Source organism: Notamacropus eugenii, chromosome Y, assembly GCF_028372415.1.
Source record: "Notamacropus eugenii isolate mMacEug1 chromosome Y, mMacEug1.pri_v2, whole genome shotgun sequence".
NCBI lineage: Eukaryota > Metazoa > Chordata > Mammalia > Diprotodontia > Macropodidae > Notamacropus > Notamacropus eugenii.
The window spans coordinates 8,958,627-8,981,857 of record NC_092880.1 but is presented as its reverse complement, the minus strand read 5'-3'; the positions used below and the strand labels follow the sequence as shown (position 1 = coordinate 8,981,857).

The following is a 23,231-nucleotide window of genomic DNA, read 5'->3' as shown; positions in this document are numbered from 1 at the left end:
CTGAGTTCAGATCCAGTCTCAGACACTTACTAGCTATGTGCCCCTAGGCAAGTCACTTAAGTCTGTTTGCCTTAGTTCCGCATCTGTAAAATGAAGTGGAGAAGGAAATAGCAAACCATTCCAGTATCTCTGTAAGGAAACCCCAAATGGGATCATGCAGTGTCAGACATGACTGCAGAATGACTTAGCAACAATAAATGCATTAAGATTAAAGGAAAAAAAGAATGCTTATAAAAATGAGATCAGCCATGACTTCAATGAATTAGCTTGAAGTACAGCTCCCTCTTCTTTAAATCGAAGTGGTAATTTATCAGTGAAGCATGAGGCTTATATCAGTAGAAAAGGTGAAGGTCAGAAAGGTTTTGCTTAGCTCTGCATTTTGGGGAAAAGAGGGTTGTGAGGGTTGTACTGTTTAATGTGCCAATGCCTGCACATTAAGAAGTGATTGAACTATAAGGAAAATAACCGCAACAGAGCATGAAAAAACAGTAAAACGAAAGATCTTTTTGCTAATCTTTGGACATTCCAAAAAATGTGACCTATAAGATCGTTTTGCAAATAGATTTGATATTCACTTACTAATCTTATCAATAATGGAGTGGCGCAGAAATTGGTTCTTAGCCTTGTGTTTTTTTTTTAAATCGTTATTTAATGTTCACAGAGGGCAGAAAAAAGAAAACAAAATTTACCGTCACCATGAAGTGATGGCTCTAGTACCTATTCTATTTCCTCTTCCATTTTTTCCTACTATATAAAATATTGAGAATGTAACCTAACGTGGAGCTACATTATAAGTTCACTTAGCTTACTTTGGCTATATAAATTTGGGATAGAGAGAAGAAGAGACAAACAGGAACAATGACAGAGACAGACACTTAGGTATAGACATAGCTAGAGAGAGAGAGAGTCGCATTTTATGGCCTTTAAACACTCCTTAGAGTACATGGCCAATCACCATCTTTCTGTGGAAAATTAGGATAGATAAGTGAAGCGTTTCCAAGGAGATAGAGATGTAGAGAAAAGGAAGATCAAATAAGGGAAGGAAAGGGGAGCACTTCCAATGCAATTGGTATTACTTATGACACTAGGAAAATGTTTACTTTTCAAGGCTTGGAGACAAGTGGAAAAGAGCAAAAATTATTACAATTTTAGGAGGGATTTAACAATAACCGAACAGCAGAATTTTTTATTCTAGGAGAGTAACTTGTTGCTAAATCAATACATGGGATTATCCACTTTAACAGATCCTTACGCTAGAGTTGGAGATTTTCAAATATTAATTAAGGAATTTGGGGTGAAGTAGAATTGCTTCTAACATTGTTAGTCCATTAAAATTATTGAAATAATTCTGGATTCTCTTTTTCTCTCACAGTAGTTTAGAATAGTCTATTTTCAACAAGTCCATTTCAGACCTATATATAATTTCCTTTTGACATTCACTACAGCACTTCTTTTATTGTTAGTACAAATAGGATTTTTTATTGTACTGTTTTTGGTATTGGTCCCAGTTCTTGTTTTCATGTCATAATGAGATCATGTCACTTTTAAGAGTGTGATTCAAGGATCACAGAGCCAAGAAAAGGTGAGGAGGCATTTTTACAATCTAAGACAACATGGACAGTCCAAAGGAGAAGTCTATAACAATGGGGTGAGCAAAGGCATGGAGCACAGCAATAACACTAGCATAAATCGTGGAGGCAACCACTATAGCAGCAGTTTCAGAAGCTCTCAGCCCAGTGACAGTAAATTGGCCAGACAAATGATCAGGAAAAATTACAGGGGATTTTTTGTTTCTGGCATTGGGTGCAATTGATGTTGTTAGGAAACTCTATTGCCCATAAATTGTTCTGGATTGCAGTTACAAAGCAGAGAGGAGGACTTGTGATTTTTCAAAAATGACCAAGGAGCCTGATCAAAGTTCCAAGGCCAAGAGGAACACTGGGGCTTGTGGCAGGTGTCCTTTCATGGGCAAAGACCAGAGCACAGATTAGGAGAGTAGGGGTCACTGCTATGTGAGGGTCCCACTACCTTGAAAGCGCAAAAAACTTGAACAACCCTAGTGCTAGCTCTAAAAACAGCAGCACAACAAAGCCTGAAACTTGGAACAATGCCTTTCACCCTCAGATGAGCAAAAGCCCAATTTTAACATTAAGTTCAAAGTCCAGAAACAGTCTAGAAAAAGGAACAAACAACAAAATAATAACAACCACAAAAAACTACTTTGATTGAATGGAAGACCAGTACACAAACTCAAGAGAAGAAAGCAATGTGAAAACAGCTATAAGCAAAGTTACAAATAAAAATGCTATTTTAAACCATAGCCAGTAAGCAATCCTGACAGAATTAAACACAGATATTAGAGTGGTAAATGAAAAAACTGGGAAAATAATAAGAGTAATGCAAGAAAGTATAAAAAGAGCATTAATTACTTGGAAATGAAGCACAAAAAAATTGAAGAAAATATGCACTATAAAAGCAGAATTGGCCAAATGAGGGGAAAAGGAGAAAGTTCAGTGAAGAAAATAGTTTTTAAAATATTAGAATTGGAAAGATGGAATCAAATAACTTAATGCGTTTTCAAGTACCAACAAAATAAAGTCAAATGAATGAAAAAAATAAAAGAAAAATATGTCATCTTATATTTTAAAAAATGACTTGGAAAATAGTTTGGAGATAAGTAATTTAGGGATCATTGAGCTACCTGAAAGCCATAATCAAACAAAAGAACCTAGAAATCATGTTTCAAGAAAGCATAATGGAAAACTTCTTTTATGTCTTAGATCCAGAGGGTAGAATAGAAATTGAAAGAATCCACCAATCGCCTCTTGAAAGTGATCCCAAAATGAAAACTTCCAAGAATACTATAGCAAAATTGTAAAGTTCCAAGGTCAAAGAGAAAATATTGCAAGCTGATGGAAAGAATCAATTCACATATTGCAGACAGTCAGGATCACACAAGATTTTGCAGCTTCCACGATAAAAGAGTGGAGGTCTTGGTATGTGATATCCTAAAACGGAAAGAAGCTAGGACTACAACCAAAAATAACCTACCCAGCAAAACTCCATAGAGTGATTTGGGGGAAACTGAAAGTTAATGAAATAATGAATTTCAGAGCATTCCCGAGAAAAAAGCTAGAGATGATTAGAAAATCTGATATTCAAACAGAAAATTCAAAAAAGCATAAAAAGGTAAATATGAAAATTATCATAGGTGACTTAATGGGGTCAACTTTACATTTCTTTTGGGGAAGCTGATATATAAAACTCTAAAGAACATTATTATTAGGGCAACTAGAAAGTATCCACATAAACAGAAGGCGGCAGGTTTGAAGTTATAATATCGGAATACTCTCTAAAAGAAAAAATCAACAACAATGTATGGATGAGAAAGAGGGATGTACTGGGAGAATGGGGGAGTAAGATGAAGAACACACAAAATTTGCTCACATAAAAGAAGCACAGAAGGAAGAGCTATTACAATGAGGGGTGAAATGGGAGGAAAATAGGAAATACTTGAACCTCATTCTCATAAGAATTGTTTCAAAGAGGTAAGAATATGCGTGTGTGTGTGCGTGCGTGCACACATGTGCGTGCACAGGTGCACATAGGCTCTTGCTCTCTCTCTCTCTCTCTCTCTCTCTCTCTCTCTCTCTCTCTCTCTCTCTCTCTCTTTCACACACACACACACACACAATGTAACTTATACAATAGGAAAATGGAAGAAAGGGATAATAGAAACAGTAATTGCGATAAAAGAGAGGACAGATTAAAGGAGACAGTAGTTAGAAACAAAATAGACTTTTGAGGAGGAACAGGATAAAAAGAGAAAAGGATAAAGAGAAGAAAACTGCAATGAAAGGAAATGCAGTTGTTGATCATAATAGTGAATTTGAGTGGGAAACTCTTACCCATAAAGTAGAAGTAAATAGCAGAATGAATTGGAAACCTGAATCCAAAAATACGTTGTGTACAAGAGACACACTTGGGATAGAAGATATACAAAGTGTTGAAATGAAGGATTGGAGAAGAGTTTATCATACTTCAGCTGAAGTGAAGAGGTTAGGGAATCAATCATGGTCTTAGACAAAGCAAAAGCAAAATAGACCTAATTAGAAGAGATAATCAGGGAAATATATTCCACTAAAAAGTACCATAGGCAACAAAGTAATATACAAAAAATTATGGCAGGTTTCTCTGATAAGGGTATCATTTCTCAAATATTAGGGAACTGAGACACGTGTATAAAAATAAGAGATATTACCCAATTGATAAATGGTCAAAAAAGTGAATTTTTATCAGAAGAAGAAATTGAAGATAATTATAGTCATATTTTTAAAATATGTAAATTATTCTTGATTAGAGAAAGATAATTTAAAACAACTCTGAGGTACCACCTCACAGCTACAAGAAATGACAAATGTTCGGGGGAATGAAGGAAATTATTATATGAATAAACTGTTGCTAGAAGAGTGAACTAGTTCAACCAATCTGGAGAACAATCTGAAATTATGCCTAAAGGACTATAAAACTGTGCATGCTTATTGATCCAGCAATACTACTACTAGGTCTATACCACAATGATATTAAAGAAAAAGAAAGAAAACCTATATGAACCAAATATTTCTAGTGCTTTTTTGTGGTAACAAAGAGGCAGAAATTGAGGGTATGCTTATCAGTTCGGAAATGGTTGAGAAAGTCGTGCCATATGATTGAGATAGAATAATATTGTGCCATAAGAAATACCAAAAGGACTGTTTCAGGGGAGAAAGTTAAAAAAAAAAAGATTTATGTTACCTGATGCAACATGAAGTGAGAATAACTAGGAGATCACTGTGCATAGAAACAACAAAGTTTAATGACATCAACTTTGAAAGACTAGGCTACTTTGGTGAACATGGTCATTCAAGGTAATTCTAAAAAACTCCTAATGAAAAGTGTTATCCACTTCCAGAGAGAGAATTAATTGTGAGTGCAAAAGAGATATAATTTTATCACTTCATTTATCTTTCTATCTATTCCTTTCTTCCTTCTTGATTTTTTTATCTGTATGGCCAATATGGAAATATGCTTTGGCTAATTTCACGTATATAATTTAGATATTGTTTGCCTTCATAGTCAGGGGTAAGAGTTTGTGCGTGTGTGTGTGGGTGAGAGAGAGAGAGAGAGACACAGAGAGAGAGAGAGACAGAGAGAGAGAGACAGAGAGAGAGAGGGGGGGGGAGGGAGCGAAAGAGAGAGAGATGAGGAATGGTATTAGCAAATTTGGTGGATTTAGGATCAGTTCTAAACATGGAAGGACACTCAGGGTCATCCTTCACATTTTAAATGAGGAAAATGAGGCACAGAGATGGTGACTTCCTAACAGAAACATGGATAATAGTGGTAGAATTTGAAGTCATCTTCTGCATTCAGAGCCAATAATCTTTTTTTTCTCATTGCACCAAACTAACACACTGAACAAACCACGATGGCTAGAAGGACAGTATTTTGGATTTGGGACAATTCTTTTTTAAAAAGATAAATTTTTTTTTTTTGGTTCACTTTGCTGTTTTCAATATTCCATTAACAACATAGGCCTGTTCTAATAGAGTTGTGTCCCAGGTCACGCTCAAGTTTAAATGTCTGAACTATTATAATTTACTGCTTGTCTCATTCTTCCAGGAAATAATTTTTCAGTTAAGCTACTTTGGAAATGATCTGATCATAATTTTACAATAAAGTGTGGAGAGGAGAAAATGGCTTCATGAATGAAAACATATTAAAAGTGGGACAATTTTTAATTATTTTTATATTATTATCGTATTATTATTTATACTACTATAATTATTATAATTTTTATTACTACAATTGCTGATGTTCTATATTTGGAATTTTATGCAACAGTCTTCAGAAGAAATATTTTGGACACACTACATATTCCTGAATTCGTATTATAAAGGCATTCTACTGTAACTAACAAACATTTATTTAATACTTATTATGAGCAGGATAAAGTTCATAATAGATACAATTGTAAAATACAGATTCATTTACTTTAAGGTGCTAAGAACTTAGTACCATGTGTGAGAAATGAGTATTAATAACCAGTATCTTTGGGAGATTCAGAGGCGCTCCCCCTTCTTTTAAATTCCTCATTTCAAAAGTTAAGTTTTTCTTCAGACGGACATGACTGGTAAAGGAATTTTATTAACTAGATTTTGGTAGGACACCACACAGCCTTGAAAGGAATTTAATTTTAAGTGGGGAAGTCCATTGTGTTCTACTCAAGTTTGAGTGGAAACAGATCCTTTTTGTCTAGAGAAAGTGGAAGTGGTCTAGTGTAGCTGAAAGTTGTCTGGTATAGAGATATTTTCTCCATCCAGGGGTGACACTGTGATTGGGTGACATCAGCTTCTATTAGAAGGGTATATAAACTATGAGCCCATAAACATGATTTTTTTTTATCTAAGAGAGATTTTTGCCAGATTACAAGAGAAAACTACACATTGTAATGAAGAGAAATAAGATAGACCTTTAAAATCAAAGAAAACTTTGCAGACTTTAAAAATAAGAGCAAAGAAAGATTCACTGGACAGTAAGAGCAGTACAGTTTGGGAAAATTCATATTAAATTCCTTTATTATATATTCTATATCTTCTATGAAGACTATGGCTCCTGCTATCAGGGAAATACCGTATAATAAAACAGAAATGTTAAATGTGGTTTCAAGCTGTATTCGTTTCAAAATTGATGATTTTAAGGATAATTTTATCTAAAAAAAAAATGATGATTATAGAACTTTAACACAGTGTTTTTTGGTAGGATAAACAATCACTTATTGATTTTAAACCTTTCTCCAAGAATATAGAATGTTAGGATTGAGACAGGAATTGAAGGAGTATAACATAGAAAGCTGGAGTTTGTGAAGAAAATATGAAAGTAAATATAGGAGGGATCTGGCAGATTCTCAGATCCAACTTTCACTTTTTGACTGAGAGAAAAACTGAGGAGCAGAGATGGAAAGTGAGTGCTTCATTCTGAATTCACTATTTCCATAGGCAGAAGAAAAACCCAATGGCTGAGGACAATCTCACAGTTGTGATGGAATTCATTCTCCTGGGATTTTCTGATCTTCCTAACCTCAAAGGATTTTTCTTTGGGATTTTCTTAGTCATCTACCTAAGTATATTGATTGGAAATGCCCTTATCATCATCATAACCAAGATTGATCCAGCTCTCCATACCCCTATGTATTTTTTCCTGGGGAACTTTTCCTTCTTGGAAATCTGTTACACATCAGTCACTCTGCCTAGAATGCTAGCAGATCTGTGGTCCCAGAAGACATCTATTTCTTCTGTAGAATGTGCCGTGCAAGCTTGCTTCCTTTATATTCTGGGGGCGGCAGAATGCTTGGTCCTGGCTGTGATGGCTTATGACCGTTATGTAGCCATATGTAAGCCTCTCTATTATCCTCTCATCATGAATCAAAAGGCATGTGTCCAACTGGTTGTGGCTTCTTGGGTGATTGGCGTCCCAGTAATGATAGTGGAGACATATCAAATTTTTCTCTGAACTTCTGTGGTTCTAACAAAATCAATCACATTTTCTGTGATTCTCCACATTTATTTAAATTGACCTGCGATGACACATATTACATAGAACTCTCTGTCCATGTTGTTGCTCTGATATTCATCCTAATTCCCTTTTTGTTGATAGTTGCATCCTATGTCAAAATCATAAGTACCATTCTTAAATTGACTTCAACCGCAAGGAGAGCCAAAGCCTTCTCCACTTGTTCTTCTCACCTCATGGTTGTGGGCTTATTCTATGGATCTGGAAGTATTGCGTATCTGCCATCAAAATCTAGCCAATCAGCAGCATCAGGCAAATTGTTTGCTCTTTTCTACACCACTGTAACCCCAATGTTTAATCCCCTGGTATACAGTGTGAGAAATAAGGATGTCATTGCCACATTGGGGAAACTGCTTCCTCAGTTTCCCAGGTCATGAAACGATGAGTCAAATATATAAAGTTTGGTTTTTTTCTCCATTTATCCCAAGGATCATAGAGAAATAGACTTTGTTTATTTTTCCCATATTCCGTACATTTCATACAAGTGAGAGCCACTTCAGGGCTTCTCTTTAAAAATACAGGAAAGCTAATATAAAGCTCACAGCAAAGCGTCCCTGCCATGGTACAGCTGAACAGGAAAGCCTGGGAGCAGTCTGAGGGCAGCTCAGGGTGAGAGTCCAGAGGAGCAGAGTAAGTGAGAGCTAAGGAAGCCCAGGTAGAATCGAGCAATAGTTGTTCGAAGACTTTCAACTCGCAGATTTAATGTCTGTAAGTCACCTAATTGAACTTCCCGGAGCCAAAATGGAGGGGTGATCGGTAAATGCTCTCTCCCCCTCCCCTTCTTGACCTTGAAAGAACCATAAAATATTTCCCCAGAAAAATCCTGGATCAGTGGGATCAGCAGAAGGAGCAAAAAGTTTCATAGCACGTGAGGCTAGGAAAATAGCAAAGGAATATTCCCCTTACTGTGGCTGAGGAACACAGCTGTCCCAGATAGCCAGAGGTGCAAGGGTGTGGAACCTCGCACTAGGGCCCAGGTGTGCCTAAGAGCTCCAGGTGAAACGAGAAGACAGCAGGCATCACCAAGCACTGAGCTTGCCTTTGCCCTAACTCAGCTGAGGACATCTCCCACGAACAGACCACCCTTCCCCACACTTAACAATCTAGCTCCAGGGCTAACCCTGGGAAGCACAAACAGATTTCATGTGTCTTTGCTTTCTGACAGCAGCCAGTTCAGCACCAAGTTCTTTAATTATGTGATGATAAGAATGTGATTTAAGCATGTGAAGGGATTGTAACAGGAGACGTGAAAAGGAGGAAGCAGAAAATGGTAAATTACATCACAGGAAAAAGTACAAAATTATATTACAGTAGAGGGAAAGAGGGGATGGAGATGAGCACTGTTTGAGAGGAGCTCTCATGTAATTTGGTTCAAGGAGGGAACAACAAACTTAATTAAGTATATAAATCTAACTAGCTCTATAGGCAGTAGGAGGGGAAGGAGGAAAGAAATGGGAGGGGAGGATAAAAGGGAGGAAAGAAGTAGTAAGTGTAAAGGGCAGTAAAAAAGGAGAGGGGCTGAAAAAGGGAAGGGAAGACTTCAGGAGATGGTGGTAAAAAAAAAATTAAAAATCTGTTGTGGAGGGGAAGGGAAAAAGGAGAACTAAAAGCACAAACTGTGGGAAAGAGAATGGAGGGAAAGACACAGATAGTAATCATAACTGTGAATGTGATGGGATGAATTCTCTCGTATAAAGGAGACAGATAGCAGAATGGATTAAAAGCCATAATGCAACAATTGGTTGTTTACAAGAAACATTTGAAACAGAGGGATACAAACAGGGTAAATGTGAAAGGTTGGAGCAGAATATATTGTGCTTCAGCTGATGTAAGAAAAACATGGGTAGCAATCCTAATCTCAGACAAATCAAAAGCAGAAATAGATCTAATCAAAAGAGATAAGGAAGGAAACTATATTCTGCTAAAAGACACCATAGAAAACGAAGCAATATTACTAAAGATACATACTTCAAGTGGTATAGCACCCAAATTCTTAGAGGAGAAGTTAAATGAGTTACAGGAAGACATAGACATCAAAACTATACTAGCAGGGGACCTCAAGCTCTCCCTCTCCTAACTTGATAAATATAACCTTAAAATAAACAAGAAAGAAGTTAAGGAGGTGAATAAAACAATGGATAAGGTAGATATGATAGATCTCTGGAGAAAATTGAATGAGGATAGGAAGGAATATACCTTTTTCTCAGCGGTACATGGCACATATACAAAAATTGACCATGTACTAGGGCATAAAACCCTCATAACCCAGTGCAGAAATGCAGAGATAGTCAATTCATCCTTCTCAGATCATAATCGAATAAAAAGCATATGTAATAAAAGGCCATGAAAAGATAGACGAAAAATTAATTGGAAACTACATAATCTAATCCTAAAGGAGAGGGTTAAACAAAAAATCATAGAAATAGTCAACAATTTCATTCAAGAGAATGACAATAATGAGACAACCTACCAAATCTTATGGAATATGGCAAAATCAGTTTTTAGGGGAAGCTTTATATCTTTGAATGCCTACATGAATAAAACAGAGAAAGAGGAGATCTATACATTGGGCATTCAGCTGAAAAAGCTAGAAAAAAGAACAAATTGAAAATGCCCAAGTAAATACCAAATTAGAAATACTGAAAACCAAAGGAGAGATTAATAAAATTGAAATTAAGGAAACCATTGAGCTAATAAATAAAAGTAAGAGTTGGTTTTATGAAAAAACCAACAAAATTGATAAATCTTTGGTTAATTTGATTTAAAAAAAAAAGAAAGAAGAAAACTAAATTACCAATATCAAAAATGAACGGGGTGAACTCACCTCCAATAAGGAGGACATTAAAACTGTAATTAGAAATTAACTTGCCCAACTCTATGCCCATTAATTCGACAATCTAAATGAGATGGATGAGGATTTTAAAAAACATAAATTGCCCAGATTAACAGAAGAAGAATTTGAATACTTTAAAAAAACCCACCTCAGATAAAGAAATTAAACGTCATCAATGAACTTCCTAGGAAAAAATCTCCAAGGCTGCATGGATTTACAAGTGAGTTCTATCAAGCATTTAATGAACAGTTAATTCCAATACTATGTAAACTATTTGGGAAAACTGGGGAAGAAGGAGTCCTCCCAAATTCTTTTTATGATAAAAATATGGTTTTGATACCTAAACCAGGAAGAGACAAAACAGAGAAGTAAAATTATAGACCAATTTCTCTAATGAGTATAGATGCAAAAATTTTAAATAAGATTTTAGCAAAAAAAAAAAATACACCAACTTATCATGAGAATAATACATTATGATCAGGTAGGATTCATACCAGGAATGTAGGGCTGGTTCAATATTAGGGAAACTATTAACGTTATTGATCATATCAACAACAAACCTAACAGAAACCACATGATTATCTCAATAGATGCAGAAAATTCTTTTGATAAAATACAACATCCATTCCTATTAAAATCACTGGAGAGCATGGGAAGAAAAGGAACTTTCCATAAAATAGTAAGCAGTATCTATCTAAAACCCTAAGCAAGCATTATATGCCCATCAATGGGGGAATGGCTGCATAAATTGTGATATATGAATGTAATGCAATACTATTTTACTATTAGAAATGATGAACAGAAAGACTTCAGAGAGGCCTGGACAGACTTATGTGATCTGACGCTGAGCGAAAGGAGCAGAACCAGGAGAACTTTGTGCACAGCAACGACCACAGTGTGCGAGAGTTTTTTCTGATAGACTTGGAACTTCATTGCAATGCAAAGATTTAAAAAAATTCCCAGTGGTCTTTTAAGGCAAAATGCCTTCCATACCCAGAGAAAGAACTTTAGAATTCAGTCGCAGAATGTAGTAGATAGTTTTCTTTTGTATTACGTTTTGGTTTTTTATATGATGTCTCCCATTCGTTTTAATTCTTTACACAGCATGACTATAGTGAAAATGTATTTAATAGGAATGTATGTATAGAACCTATTTAAAATTGTATGCCATCTCGGCATACAATGGAGAGGTAGGTTGGAGGGAGGGGGAAATATAATCTAAGTTATATGGTAGTGATTGTAGAACACTGAAAACAAATAAAATTGATATAAAAATACGGGAACACTGCCTAATATTTTCATTTTGTTTTGCTAGAATTCATGTCATGGTAATAATAGTCTTTTACGTTCAATGATTTTAAAAAATTTATACATACCATGACTGCAGTCCCACTATATATTATTTTCCTAGCAACATTTTCCTTTTAATGTCCAAAACTAAAAAAAAAAAAATTGTCACTTTAATTGTGTGTGGAGGGAGGGATAGAGATAGAGCAAATAGTGACAGGTATAAACAGTGATAGACAGAACTATTACTTGACTTTCTAGGGTTAATTAGGAAGCTTTTAAAAACTCGTTCAATTTTTATGATTTCAGTAGATCATTAGGCTAAGTATGTTCTTTTAAAGTCAATCGCCATCTCAATTTCAAACAGCTCTATTTCCTAAATATTGAAAATAATATTTTTGGGCTTCATTTTTATTCCTATAGTAATTTATTTTATTCTCTTTGGCCAAAGCAAACATTTAAAGACTAGTGGTATGTTAGATAAAGTACCTAACTTGGGTAATTTTTTTAACCCAGTCCAGAGAATCTGCAACTTTCCTTCTGTTGGATGAGCAACCAGTTAATTATAGCATCTGCCAAACTTATTAAAACTACTGAAGTATAAAAATACCACAAAAATAAATAGGAACAATAAGGTAGTACAGAGACTTGCCCCTAAGTCATGCTCTGTTTTAAGGAGTGAAATGCTTGCATTTCTATATGTAATGGAAAACTTTCTAAGGTTGAATCTTGCCTCAGACACTATGTGTGACCCCAGAAATATCACTTCACTCTGTGTGCCCTGGTTTCCTCATCTGTAAAATGAGATGGAGAAAGAAAGAAAAAAACAACATTCCAATATCTGTGTCAAGGAAACACCAGATGATGTCACAAAGAGTTGAACACAACTGAAACAAGTGGAAAAAGAATAGAAAGGTCAAATTCTGGTGAGTGTAGTCTGGAGTACTTGGTGGTATGTAAAACACTGAGGACAAATAACTTATCGCATTAAATAAATAAATAAGCTCATCTTGTGGAACTATCAAGAAATAAGAACGTAGAATTATGTTTGATAATATAGCCTTTTTTATTTTATTTTTCTTTATTTATTTAACTTTTAACACTCATTTTCACAAAATTTTGGGTTCCAAATTTTCTCCCCTTTTGTCCCTTCCCCCCACCCCAAAACACCGAGCATTCTAATTGCCCCATCACCAATCTGCCCTCTCTTCTATCATCCCTCTCTGCCCTTGTCTGCATCTTCTCTTTTGTCCTGTAGGACCAAAAACTTTCTATACCACTTTACCTGTATTTCTCATTTCCTAGTGGCAAGAACAGTACTCGACAGTTGTTCCTAAAACTTTGAGTTCCAACTTCTTTTCCTCCCTCCCTCCCCACCCCTTCCCTTTGGAAGGCAAGCAATTCGATATAGGCCAAATCTGTGTAGTTTTGCAAATGACTTCCATAATAGTCGTGTTGTGTAAGACTTAACTCTATTTCCCTCCATCCTATCCTGTCCCCCATTACTTCTGTTCTCTCTTTTGATCCTGTCCCTCCCCATGAGTGTCGACCTCCCTCCTCCCCATACCCTCCCTTCCATCATCCCCCCCACCCTGCTTATCCCCTTCTCTCCCACTTTCCTGTATGGGAAGATAGGTTTTCATACCGAAAGGAGTGTGCATTTTATTCCTTCCTTTACTGGAATGTGATGAGAGTAAACTTCATGTTTTTCTCTCACGTCCCCTCTTTATCCCTACACTAATAAGTCTTTTGCTTGCCTCTTTTAGGAGAGATAATTTGCCCCATTGCATGTCTCCCTTTCTCCTCCCAATGTATTTCTCTCTCACTGTCTGATTTCATTTTTTTGAGATATGATCCCATCCTCTTCAATTCACTCTGTGCATTCTGTCTCTATGTGTGTGTGTGTGTGTGTGCGTGTGTGTGTGTGTGAGTGTGTGTAATCCTATCCAGTACCCAGATACTGAATAATTCCAAGAGTTACAAATATTGTCTTTCCATGTAGGAATGTAAACAGTTCAACTTTTGTAAGTCCCTTATGACTTCTCTTTGCTGTTTACCTTTTCATGCTTCTCTTCATTCTTGTGTTTGAAAGTCAAATTTTCTTTTCAGCTCTGGTCTTTTCATCAAGAATGCTTGAAAGTCCTCTATTTCATTGAAGGACCAATTTTTCCCCTGAAGTATTATACTCAGTTTTGCTGGGTAGGAGATTCTTGATTTTAGTCCTAGTTCCTTTGACTTCTGGAATATCCTGTTCCACGCCCTTCGATCCCTTAATGTGGAAGCTGCTAGATCTTGTGTTATCCTGATTGTATTTCCACAATACTTGAATTGTTTCTTTCTAGCTGCTTGCAATATTTTCTCCTTGAACTGGGAACTCTGGAATTTGGTCACAATGTCCCTAGGAGTTTCTCTTTTTGGATCTCTTTCAGGCGGTGATCTGTGGATTCCTTGAATACTTATTTTGGCCTTTGGTTCTAGAATCTCAGGGCAGTTTTCCTTGATAATTTCATGAAAGATGATGTCTAGGCTCTTTTTCTCATCATGGCTTTCAGGTAGGCCCATCATTTTTAAATTGTCTCTCCTGGATCTATTTTCCAGGTCAGTTGTTTTTCCAATGAGATATTTCACACTATCTTCCATTTTTTCATTCTTTTGGTTTTGTTTTGTGATTTCTTGGTTTCTCATAAAGTCATTAGCCTCCATCTGTTCCATTCTAATTTGGAAAGAACTATTTTCTTCAGTGAGCTTTTGAATCTCCTTTTCCATTTGGCTAATTCTGCTTTGGAAAACATTCTTCTCCTCATTGGCTTTTTGAACCTCTTTTGCCAATGGAGTTAGCCTATTTTTCAAGGTGTTATTTTCTTCAGCATTTTTTGGGTCTCCTTTAGCAGGGTGTTTACTTGTTTTTCATGCTTTGCTTGCATGTCACTCATTTCTCTTCCCAGTTTTTCCTTCACCTCTCTAACTTGATTTTCAAAATCCTTTTTGAGCTCTTCCATGGCCTAAGCCCATCGAGTGGGCTGGGATACGGAAGCCTTGACTTCTGTGTCTTTCCCTGATGGTGACCATTGTTCTTCCTCATCAGAAAAAGAAGGGAGGAAATACCTGTTCACCAAGAAAGTAACCTTCTATAGTCTTATTTTTTTTCCCTTTTCTGGGCATTTTCCCAGCCAGTGATTTGACTTCTGAGCGTCCTCTTCACACCCACTTGCCCTCCAGATCCTCCCAGCCAGCACTTGGGGTCTACGATTCAAATGCTGCTTCCCAGCCTCAGGGCTTTGGTGGCGGCAGGGCTGCTATTCAGTGTGAGATTAAGTTCAGGTGCTCAGGTGGGGGCAGGGCCGCCTCACGGGCTCAGTTTCCTCAGGGGGTTTATGCAGCGACCTTCAGCAATGGATCTGGGCTCCTGCTTGCTTGGGGAGCCCTGGTCCTCCTCCACCTCCACTGTTGCCTCCCGAGGGGGCCTGAGTTATGGGGGTACCCCACTCCCCTCTCGTCAAGCCGAGAAGACCCTCTCACCAACCTTTGGGGCCCGTGAGTGGAGGACCCGTGCAGCTGCTGGAGATTCTGTCCCTGAAGCCTGCTCCGATCTGCTCCTCTCTGTGCCGTACAGCCAAGGAAGGGCTTGGCTCCGGGTCTGCATTGCGAAGGACCTTTTGCAAGAGATTTTCAGGGCTCTCTGGAACAGAAATCTCGTCTGCTCTGTTGTTCTGTGGCTTCTGCTGTTCCAGAATTTGTTGGGAGTTCTTTTTTACAGATATTTTATGGGCTGTGGGTTTGCAGCTAGCATATGTGTGTCTTTCTACTCCGCCATCTTGGCTCCGCCCCCAATATAGCCTTTTTATCTTTATAATATAAATTCATAGAATCTTGTCTATTTATTGCAATATGAATCTTCAAAAGAATATCTCTACATTTGCTTAGAGGTAGATGGTTCACTCAGGTTTTATTGAAGTATATCTAGTTTGGGATCAGGTAGGGTCCATAATGTGGTGCTTCTCAAGGAAACCTATTATACATCTGGATAGTACTAATTGTTATGAGGTTCATTCCTAACCTGAATTATAAATCTGCCTCTCTGCAACTCTCAGCCCTTTCAATTCATCATACCTTCTTGGTTCAAAAGGGATTAACCTTGGGCAGCTAGGTGGCCCAATGATTCAAGCACTGGCTCTGAATTCAAGCGAATCTGAGTTCAAATCCACTCTCAGTCACCTGACACTTATTAGCTGTGTGACCTTGGACAAGTCACTTACCCCTAATACCCTCGCCTTTCCCCCTCCAAAAAACAAAATTAATTAACCTAATCCCTGCATCTCCTACCAATGCCTTTCAAGTAAATGAAAACAAGGATCATTTTTCCCTTCATTCTTTTCCAGTTTAAGCTTCCCCATTTCCTTTAACCAAACTTTAAACAGAATTTGAATTATCCCCATTTCCTGCAGAATAAACTTCAAATGAATTTTTAAAGCCGTCATTTTTCTTTTGCTAATTCTTCTGGATGATCCTTAGCTTCTATATCAGTGAAGTACAAAGAGACAATCACTTTTGAGCAGTGGCCTTAGGCAGTGGAGTCCATTGTGAGCTCTGTATTTGTAGATTTAACATACTTGATGAAACTAAAGATTCCATTGGCTTTATATACTTTCATGGAATTTGAAGTCAGATAAATAATTCTCTCTCTCTCTCTCTCTCTCTCTCTATATATATATATATATATATATATGTATATGTGTGTGTGTGTATGAAAGCATATAAGCACGTAGATACACATTCATTTCATATGTAGTGTATATGTATATTTGACTGTGTCTGCACAAACAAAAATGAGTGTATATTTACACACAAAGACATATATACACATGCATAAGTACATATATGTATGCATGTATGTATAGAAGTATATGCACATTCATATTATCACAACATATACATAGTATATATACATAGCAGATGATATTTCTTTACGCTCTATAGTGTATATATGTATACTTATAAATACATATATGCATACATGGATATATACATACACATGTATGCTATTGCAAGCATAGTATATCTATCCATATTTAGATAGATAGATTTGTTATGTATAAGCACATATACCTAACTTAATTGCATGTATCTACACACATATGTTGCATATTATATGGAGAATACAGGCTCTACTATACATGTAAAAATTATACCAAGTACCCATTGTATGGGCAGCTATATGGTGCAGTGGATAAAGCACTGAGTCTGAAACCAGGAAGATCTGAGGTTGAATGCAGCTTCCAATGCTAGCTATGTGACCCTAAACGAGTCACAGAACCCCTTATCTATAAAATGGGGCCAATTGGAGAAGGAGATGGTAAATCACCTAAGAATCTTTGCCAAAAAATCGCATGAACAAAGTATGTAGGTTCACTTAGAGTCAGGCACAATTTAAGATAAAATAACAACAATAACAACAATAAACTTTATACCTAGCTGAAAATATTTATAAATTATATTTCATATACCTTATACTGATTACACAGTTTTATATATGTATATATATATATACATACACGTATACGGATGTAGCCATAGAAAGTATAGTTTTATATTAATATGTGTATGAATACATAAATGTTTATGCATGTAGGCATGGAAATATATATGTGTAAATGTATGTGCTTATATTCATACATCCATGTGTGTATTTTCATGTTACACATACAGGATACTACATATAGCACAATGTATGCAGTACACTAAATGCAATTTGTGTCTTTCCTACGTGATAGACTATAGATTTTATATATGCATACATTTCTAGACAATAGTGATATATACACTGTAGTTATGTATAGTTAGAACACACGCATGTACATATATGCATATATAACCATATATAGTATACATATATATCCATATATATTAAACCTTTATATCTACCTCTCTTATTTCCTAAAATATCATTGAATATACCTGTAAGATAGAAACAATAGGAATTACAGAAGTCAAATTCGTTTCACAAGGGATTAAAATCAAGAAGGAGCTAGTATTAAAGTGCACGGAATTAGTTGTGTATATTAAACTATCCAAAGTGCAAGCAATACAAAAAGCAAGATTTGAAGTCCTAATGCAAGGAGTCAAACTGGGTCTCTTGGTATCTTGGACATTTGTTGAAACGAAAATCATAATTGACCTTGGCTCTTTTTAAAAAGGCACACCTTAATCAAAAGAAATAGAACTGATAAAATATTATATGCATATTAGAAAATGTAGACTCAGAAAAAGCACACATGACAGGCTACGTATATGTTGGCAAATGTGAAAATAACCATGATAATAATAATAACCATAAGTAGACCACTTAGATAGAAGAGAAACTGATATTTTTGAATTCCTTCCAGATTTTCGTAGTCTATTTTCTTTTTTAAAGTCACGAGAAAGCCAAAATTATACGACTTTCATTGTCCAATGTTTGCATATGTATATATACACATGTGTATATATGTATATATATGTGTATGTATATGCATAATTATGACAATATATGCATATGTATATATACATATTGTGGAGTCCCTAATTTCGTGATGATTTACATTCAATATTATAAATGACTCAAGAATGATCTAAAGAGAAAAAGGATAACTCTGTGTTACTAGGTACTGAAGACATGGGCATCAATGAAAGATTCTCATATTCCAAAATGTTTCACACCTACAATGACTTCTCATTTTTCATTGGTCTCCAGATTCTGTTTCTCCTTTCTTTTTAAATGTAATAGGACAATGAAATACTTTAGTGTAGGATTAGGATTGGGAATGAACTGATAGTATGAAATTACTAAGCCAGAAGTTTGGCGTCTTATAAATAGAAAACTGATGTTATTATAATGTTGAATTGAATACAACACATTTAATATAAATATTTACTTAATGGTTAAATTAAAGAGGTACTTCATATTTGGAATGTACAAAATTAGAAATACATGAGTCCTTGGATAGTATCCAATTTCTTTTTTTTTTTTTTAATTTTAATTTATTTATTTATTTAACTTTTAACATTCATTTTCACAGAATTTTGGGGCTCCAAATTTTCTCCCCCCTTAACCCCTCCCCCACCCCAAAACACCGAGCATTCCAATTGCCCCCATCACCACTCCACTCTCTCCTACATCATTCCTCTCTGCCCTTGTCTCCAATCTCTCCTCTGTCTTGTTGGGCCAAATAACTTTCTATACCCCTCTACCTGTATTTCTCATTTCCTAGCGGCAAGAACAGTACTCGACAGTTATTCCTAAAACTTTGAGTTCCAACTTCTTTTCCTCCCTCCCTCCCCACCCCCTCCCTTTGAAAGGCAGGCAATTCAATATAGGCCAAATGTGTGTAGTTTTGCAAATGACTTCCATAATAGTCGTGTTGTATAAGACTAACTATATATCCCTCCATCCTATTCTGTCCCCCATTATTTCTATTCTCTCTTTTGATCCTGTCCCTCCCCATGAGTGTCGACCTCAAATTGCACCCTCCTCCCCATGCCCTCCCTTCCATCGTCCCCCCCACCCTGTTTATCCCCTTATCCCCCACTTTCCTGTATTGTAAGATAGGTTTTCATACCAAAATGAGTGTGCATTTTATTCCTTCCTTTAGTGGAATGCGATGAGAGTAAACTTCATGTTTTTCTCTCCCCTCCCCTCTTTTTCCCTAAACTAAAAATTTCTTTTGCTTGCCTCTTTTATGAGAGATAATTTGCCCCATTCCATGTCTCCCTTTCTCCTCCCAATATATTTCTCTCTCACTGTCTGATTTCATTTTTTTTAAAGATATGATCCCGTCCTCTTCAATTCACTCTGCACACTCTGTCTCTATGTGTGTGTGCATGTGCATGTGTGTGTGTGTAATCCCACCCAGTACCCAGATACTGAATGGTTTCAAGAGTTACTAATATTGTCTTTCCATGTAGGGATGTAAACAGTTCAACTTTTATAAGTCCCTTATGACTTCTCTTTGCTGTTTACCTTTTCATGCTTCTCTTCAATCTTGTGTTTGAAAGTCAAATTTTCTTTTTAGCTCTGGTCTTTTCATCAAGAATGCTTGAAAGTCCTCTATTTCATTGAAAGACCAATTCCCCTGAAGTATTATACTCAGTTTTGCTGGGTAGGTAATTCTTGGTTTTAGTCCTAGTTCCTTTGACTTCTGGAATGTCCTGTTCCATGCCCTTCGATCCCTTAATGTAGAAGCTGCTAGATCTTGCGTTATCCTGATTGTATTTCCACAATACTTGAATTGTTTCTTTCTAGCTGCTTGCAATATTTTCTCCTTGAACTGGGAATTCTGGAATTTGGCCACAATATTCCTGGGAGTTTCTCTTTTTGGATCTTTTTCAGGTGATGATTGGTGGATTCTTTCAATATTTATTTTGCCCTCTGGTTCTAGAATCTCAGGGCAGTTTTCCTTGATAATTTCATGAAAGATGATGTCTAGGCTCTTTTTTGGATCATGGCTTTCAGGTAGGAGCATCATTTTTAAATTGTCTCTCCCGGATCTATTCTCCAGGTCAATTGTTTTTCCAATGAGATATTTCACATTATCTTCCATTTTTTCATTCTTTTGGTTTTGTTTTGTGATTTCTTGGTTTCTCATAAAGTCATTAGCCTCCATCTGTTCCATTCTAATTTAGAAAGAACTATTTTATTCAGTGAGCTTTTGAATCTCTTTTTCCATTTGGCTAATTCTGCTTTTGAAAGCATTCTTCTCCTCATTGGCTTCTTGAACCTCCTTTGCCAATTGAGTTAGCCTTATTTTCCAGGGTATTATTTTCTTCAGCATTTTTTTGGGTCTCCTTTAGCAGGGTGCTGATCTGCTGTTCATACTTTGCTTGCAAGTCTTTTATTGCTCTTCCCAGTTTTTCCTCCACCTCTCTAACATAATTTTCATAATTTTCTGAGCTCTTTTTGAGCTTTTACCAGGTCTGATTCCAGTGAGTGGGCTGGGATACAGAAGTCCTGACTTCCGTGTCTTTCCCTGATGGCGAGCACTGCTCTTCCTCATCAGAAAGGAGGGGAGGAGAAACCTGCTCACTAAGAAAGTAACCCTCCATAGTCTTGTTTTTTTTCTCTTTTCTGGGCATTTTCCCAGCCAGTGACTTGACCTCTGAATATTCTCCTCACACCCACCTTGCCTCCGGATCCTCCCAGCCAGTGCTTGGGGTCTGAGACTCAAATGCTGCTTCCCATCTTCAGGGCTTTGGGTGGGGGCAGGGCTGCTATTCAGTGTGAGATCAAGTTCAGCTGCCTGGGTGGGGGCAGGGCCACCTCATGGGCTCAGTTCCCTCAGGGGGTTTATGCAGAAACCTTCAGCAATGGATCCAGGCTCCTGCCTGCTTGGGGAGCCCCTGTCTGCTCCCACTTCCGCTGCTGCCTCCCGAGGGGCCCTGAGTCATGGGGGCTCCCCACTCCCGTCTCGACCCACCAAAGAAACCTTCTCACCAACCCTTGTCACCTGTGGGTGGAGGGACCCCCATGGCTGCTGGAGATTCTGTCCCTGAAGCCTGCTTGGATCTGCTCCCCGCTCATATCTGCTCCTCCTGGCACCAGGCAGCCTCAGCAGGGCTGTGCTCAGGGCCCGAAGAACCTTTTGTGAGAGGTTTTCAGGCTCTCTGGAACAGAAATCTTATCCGCTCCGCTGTTATGTGGCCTCTGCTGCTCCTGAATTTATTGGCAGCTCTTTTCTACAGATATTTCATGGGCTGTGGGTTTCGGAGCTAGCGTATTTGTGTGTTTCTATTCCTCCATCTTGGCTCCGCCCCCCAATTTCTAACACACACATTTGAAACTCATGATGCTGACCTGAAGAGAAGCAAAGGAATTAGACAACTTTGTCAAAAAATGGAAAATACACAAACATGTAAAAAAAGAAGAAACCACACTATTACGGAGAAATTTCTTATCCAGACATTTTTTGACTTATTTGAGATTTTTATAGTTATCTACGTGAGTATCCTGATTGGAAATAGCCTCATTAATAACCAAGATTCATCCATCTATTCATACGCCCATGTATTTTTTCAAGGAAAATTTTCTTTCTTGGAAATTTGTTGTACATCAATCACTGTTTCCTCAGTGATGATAAACATTTAGACACAGAAAACAGATATTTATTTGGTGCTTTGTAATACTCAACTTTGTTTCCTATTCTGGAAGCCACTATGTGTTCCTTCCTGACTGTGACTTCATATAAAAGCTATGTGGTCATTTGTAAGCCTAAAATTATAATCAACACTATTTTCTTTATTAACGAGTGGCATTTACATAACCTTTGTGAATCTGAATTTGACAATAAACATGTGAGGCAAAGATAATAAACATTCATTTTGTACAATAGAAAAAGGGGCGTCAAGGTGATAGCGAATGAATCACCCTCACTAAAGCATTGAATAAGTGCCTAAAACAGCACTGTAACTAAGGTCCCTTGGCTCAATACCTAAGGGTCTATTTCATTAGGGCATAGTATTTCCTTAACAGTATTTAAAGGAGGGGTGCTGGCCTCTCATTTAATAAAAAGGTGAGAAATGACTTGGGGGAGGAGATTTTTTAATAGAGAGGGGTAGGACAGTAATCTTTTCTACTTGAAGAACTCTAATGAAATTGGACACAAGGAGCATCAATGTAATTTGTTTTTTGTTGCATGGGTGGGATCACTTTTCCAACGGCATCATTAGATAGTTGCCTTTGAAAGAAACATCCTGTTTCAAATAAAAATCATTAAAATTTTGTATTTCTTGCTGCCTCAGAGCATCAAATTTCTCTTAAGTCAAAGGGAACTAAAAACAAAATTTATCTCATGAGACTTTTGGGAAGGTCAAATGAATCACTGGATACAAATTTTTGTTTGTGTTTTTATAAATCATACAACACTATAAATGTGTCTATAATAATAAATTTGCTAAATTCAAGCAAGAAGCAGCTGACGATTATTTGATCATATCTGAGAAAGTTAAGCTTGAACTGTCTGTCATAGACTCAGCATCTCTCAGTTGAACGATAGAATCTGACTTAGAAATTGAGACTCCACAAAAGAAGTGAAAATAATCAAACAAATATTGGTACGATCTTCTTGAACAAGAAAAGTCAAGATACTACTCAAACGACGTTGGTATTTTTAAAATATGAATAATTATAAGATTGTTATGGAATGAATTTTGAAAAGTTTAAAGCTTTATACTAATTTAAAGGGATGATTTGCTAATATGGATAACAAAAAGGCATACATTATTATTATCAATAAAAGAAGGAAACAATATTACAAATCACTGGGTAAGGAATACCAAGGATGTAGATATTTATTTAAGTCATTCTTGCCTGATGAATTATGATGGATTTTTTTTCCTTTAAAAATTTTCCTCAGGGAAGGAGTCTTCCATTTTTCTGCTCAAAAATTTATACTTTAAATTTCTTTCTTTAGCCTCACAATCTTGTGCCAAAGGAAGTTAGGACCTCTATTATTTCTAAAGTTGTCTTTAG

At 36.7% G+C, this 23,231-nt stretch overlaps 1 pseudogene; it reads left to right on the top strand.

Annotated features, from left to right (window-relative positions):
• The first annotated feature begins 7,053 nt into the window (after positions 1 to 7,053).
• On the top strand, positions 7,054 to 7,988 carry LOC140516779 (olfactory receptor 10AG1-like; annotated as a pseudogene).
• The last annotated feature ends 15,243 nt before the right edge of the window (positions 7,989 to 23,231 follow it).